Raw genomic sequence first — 5,139 nt, 5'->3', positions numbered from 1 at the left:
GAGGAAAAGTAAATTTCTAAAATTAAAAGTTGAGGCTTGGTATGGTGGCTCACACCTGTAATCTCAGCACTTTGGGAGGCCAAGGCGGGTAGATCACCTGAGGTCAGGAGTTCAAGACCAGCCTGGCCAACGTGGTGAAATCCCATCTCTACTAAAAAATACAAAAGTTAGCTGGGCATGGTGGCAGGCACCTGTAATCCCAGCTACTGGGGAGGCTGAGACAGGAGAATCACTTGAACCCAGGAGGCGGAGGTTGCAGTGCACCAAGATCATGCCACTGTATTCCAACTTGGGCGACAGAGTGGGACCATGTCTCAAAAAACAAAAAACAACAAAAAAACTCCAAGAAACCTAAAACATTTTGGGGGTACTGATATGTGCCAAGCACTGGGTTGAGCATGTTACCCTTTAAAAAAGACTCTAGATTTCTCAAATGTAACTTTGCTTCTAGTAGCTGGCCCTCTTTTGGGGGGAATTAAGAAAAAAAGTCCAGGTGTGGTGGCTCACACCTGTAATCCCAGCACTTTGGAAAGCCGAGGCTGGCAGATCACCTAAGGTCAGGAGTTCCAGACCAGCCTGACAAACACAGTGAAACCCTGTCTAAACCCTGTCTCTACTAAAAATTCAAAATTAGTGGGGTGTGGTGGTACATGCCTGTAATCCCAGCTACTCGGGAGGCTGAGGCAGGAGAATTGCTTGAAGCCGGGAGGCAGAGGTTGCAGTGAGCCAACATGGCGCCATTGCACTCCAGCCTGGGCAACAAGAGCAAAACTCCATCTCAAAAAAAAAAACAACAAAAAAAAAGAGGATATAGCCTCTTTTTGAAATACCTCTCCTCTCCTTTGTTCAGGGGCTTCTTTCCCCCTGAGACCCCCATGGCCAATTTGTATTCGTGCCTTCCTTCCGGTCTCTAAATTGCGTAAAGGCCACTTAGGACTTGCAGACTCTTCAGCAGAACTCCCAAAGAGAGGCTCAGGTCCATTCTCTTCTTCCTTCCTAAAGAGAACATGATCTTATGCTTAGGGTGACCACAGGCCAGAACACGAATCTGATGGGGAAAAAAGCTCCATTCAGTCTAATTTAATGAAATCTGTGAAGGTGTGTGTTAGGGCCAGAGTCTCCTAGTCCCTATTCTAAGGGGTCAGAGATGGTCAATCAGGCTGACCAATACTCTTAGTTCCCTCCAATGATTTGTTTTAATTGATGGTGGGGACCTTGTGACATCAATTGGCCCTGTTCCTTCTCTCTTGAAAATTGCTACTCATCCTGAGAAATTTGATTTTTAAATGGGCAAATGGCATGAGTGGGTTTGAGAGGAACCTCACATTTGCACTGTAGGCAAAAGAAACCAAGAAGTGTAGAAACAATTGTTGTTCACTACTGATGTATGTCCTGAGAGTTACTTTATTTAGAGGCATTTGAAGAGCCACACTTCTGCTGGGGGTTGGGAGTAAGTTTTATTTGGAGGAAAAATTAACTCTAAAAAGAAGAAGGAGCATGGCTGGCATTGGGAATTTCAAATCTAGGTTACCTTCTCTAAAAATAAATTTATTTTTTGCTTAATACTAACCTTCCTGGCCAGGCGCAGTGGCTCATGCCTGTAATCCCAGCACTTTGGGAGGCAAAGGTGGGCCAATCACCTGAGGTCAGGATTTCCAGACCAGCCTGGCCAACACGGTGAAACCCCATCTATACTAAAAATACAAAAAATTATCCACGTGTGGTGGCGCATGTCTGTAATCCCAGCTATTCGAGAGGCTGAGGCAGGAGAATAGCTTGAACCTGGGAGGCAGAAGTTGCAGTGAGCCAAGATAGTGCCACTGCACTCCAGCCTGGGTGACAGAGTGAGACTCCATCTTAACAACAACAACAACAACTAACTTTCCTGCATAAAAGTCCAAGGTGATTTCTAAGACCATACATTGACTCTTGCTAAATGGAAATTAGCCTGGACTAGAGGTAAGACATAAAAAAAAAAAAAAAAAAAAATCAGTAGGAAGAATATGGAGCAGAGTTATTTTAATAAGATCATGAGATCCAGACCAGGATTCTAAACATTCTAACACTATACTTACAATAGAGCTATGCAGAAAAGTAACTGCATTTTATTATTATAATGATTAATTATTACTTAGTGGAAACCTAAATAAGAAGAAAAGCTTTAGACCCTGCTAAAAAACAAACAAAAAACAAAACAAAACAAAATTTCAAGAAAACCTGCATAAAAAACAAACAAAAAAACTGCATTAAAAAAAAAAAAAAAGGAAACAGTGGCCCAACAAACTAAGGCTGCAATGTTGCAGTGCTGGCAGATGAGTTAAAGCAAATGTGGAAATGAAATATTACCATAGCAATGACAACCATCTCAGAAATGGGAGAGCTCTGTAATCCCAGCACTTTGGGAGGCCGAGACGGGCGGATCACGAGGTCAGGAGATCGAGACCATCCTGGCTAACATGGTGAAACCCCGTCTCTACTAAAAATACAAAAAACTAGCCGGGCGAGGTGGCGGGCGCCTGTAGTCCCAGCTACTCGGGAGGCTGAGGCAGGAGAATGGCGTGAACCCGGGAGGCGGAGCTTGTAGTGAGCCGAGATTGCGCCACTGCATTCCAGCCCGGGCGACAGAGCGAGACTCTGCCTCAAAAAAAAAAAAAAAAAAAGAAATGGGGGAGCTCACGTTTCATGTACACTTAATGGACATTTATAAGCAGGGATCTGTGAGTTTGGCTATAATTCAGAAAGTAGAAGACTACTCGACACGTGTCCTTTGGCAAGGGATTTTAAGAGCACATAGTATACTTAGAATAATCATGCTTTACATTTAAATCATGTTTTATAGCTTACCATCACATTTCTGGTAAGCATTATCTTATCTGAATTTGAAATTTGAGATCCTTTACCTACTTAGCAGTCTTTGAGTAAAAGTGCCTGAAGGCTGGGCACGATGCCTTGCGCCTGTAATCCCAGAACTTTGGGAGGCTGAGGCAGGTGGATCACAAGGTCAGGAGTTTGAGACCAGCCTGACCAACATGGTGAAACCCCGTCTCTACAAAAAAATACAAAAATAAGCCAGGTGTGGTGGCGGGCGCCTGTAATCCCAGCTACTCAGAGGCTGAGGCAGGAGAATCGTTTGAACCTAGGAGGCAGAGGTTGCAGTGAGCCAAAATCATGACATTGCACTCCAGCCTGGACAACAGAGCGAGACTCCTTCTCAAAAAAAAAAAAGTGCCTGATATTTAATTTCTGAGCTTTTGGTTTATTTGCCTATGAAATGGGGCCCTATCAAGTTTTTATTGCCCAGGACTGTTTCAAGAGACAAATATAACTAGATGAAAGGCTTTAAAAAATGTAAAAGGTGGCCAGGCATGGTGGCTCACCCCTGTAATCCCAGCACTTTGGGAGGCTGAGTGGATCACTTGAGGTCAGGAGTTCGAGACTAGCTTGATCAACATGGTAAAACCCCATCTCTACTAAAAATATAAACAATTAGCCAGGCATGGTGGCACACGCTTGTAATCCCAGCTACTCTGGAGACTGAGGCAGGTGAATCACTTGAACCTGGGAGGCAGAGGTTGCAGTGAGCAGAAATCCTGCCACTGCACTCCAGCCTGGGCGACAGAGCGAGACTTTGTTTCAAACCAAACAAAAATGTTATCAGAATGTGTTATTATATTATTATTATTATTATTACTGGTTACTAATAATACTGAGAACAGTGAGATTTTCCTTTTCAAGTTAGGAGGATACATACAGAAAGGGGATGAACCCCAATTCTTTTTGCTTACAACCAGTTTTCCATTATTTGGTAAATAATGTGGGTAAATTTTAAACATTAATCTACCTATATGGGAAATTTTTTTTTGAGAAAAATCTATAAGAATTAAAACCAAGGTAGAATTTCAGACTTTGAGAAGCATGAATCTTACTAGGAGACTGAGAAGAGAAAATAATAAATCTATCTGGACTCCAAAATTTTGTGGCCTGATAGGCTATATCCTCCCACCACACCAAAAGCTCAGTGGAGGCATTTAGAATACAGAAAAATGGCTGTATGTTAAAAAAAAAAAGAGAGAGAGAGAAAATAAAAATAAAAAGGCACTACTGCAAGATGGGATACAATGCATCACTGTTGCACTTGGTGGCATAAATAAATAATCATACAATTAATTGTGATTCACTGTATAAATAAAGCATCATAGCAGAATAACCTTTCTTATATATAGCATTTGCCTACACAATTTTAATAAATGTGGCAGATACTAAGAAACTCTGATCTATTAGCGCCCTTCAGTTCTTAAACAAGGAGGAAATCACACCTAAATGAAGTCTTAAAAAATGTTTAAGCCACCAAAATTATTTTAAAATGTAACAGAAACATGGAAACAGTCTATTGGTGGATAGTGTTGAGCAAGAAGAAAAGAGCTTCTTTAAAAAGAACTCTTTAAATATTTTAGAATTTTAATCGTATTATTGATTTCTATCTATCTTTCTCTCTCTCTCTCTCTCTTTTATTTCTTAAGATTCCCTGTAATGAGATTAAATAGTCCAGGCAATACAAACAGAAAGGATAAGCACATAAACATTTTTCAAGCAACAGATGAATCTGCATGTCACAAATTAGCAACCATATCAAAAGACAGCCATTTGATCCACATTTTCAGTGGTAGGGATGTATGGATGGATGTCTTGTTTTATATGTTGGGACTAGAAAGTTAGTAAAAAGTCTTGTCCTACATGTGAGTAAGTCCTCATCCTTCCTCCTCTCCCTGTCCCCAGTCAATAATTCAGGTCCAGAAGAGGTACATCACCTCTGCAAAAGGAAGCCTGGTCAAAAACTGTAGCCTGCTTTGACAAACTGCTGTGGTACAGTTTCAGCTAGCAGCTAACACTGGCTATCATATTTCAAGCTTATGCTAGACATGGCCCATGGTTTACCAGCCCATCTTCTGGACTATGCTGCATCCAAAGGTGTTTGGCCACCAGCACCCAAGAACAAAGCCAGGACGAGGTGCAAGGTAACCCTAGCAAATATTCCTTTTGTTAAAGTTAATTTTTACTCCTGGTGACAAAATAAGGGGAGACAAAGGAAACTTCTAATATTCTTAAGACTGGTCCCAAACATGGACAGTTTGCTGCAGG

Source organism: Trachypithecus francoisi, unplaced genomic scaffold (genome assembly GCF_009764315.1).
Source record: "Trachypithecus francoisi isolate TF-2019V2 unplaced genomic scaffold, Tfra_2.0 Lachesis_group21, whole genome shotgun sequence".
Classification (NCBI taxonomy): domain Eukaryota; kingdom Metazoa; phylum Chordata; class Mammalia; order Primates; family Cercopithecidae; genus Trachypithecus; species Trachypithecus francoisi.
Note: the sequence above shows the minus strand (reverse complement) of the source record.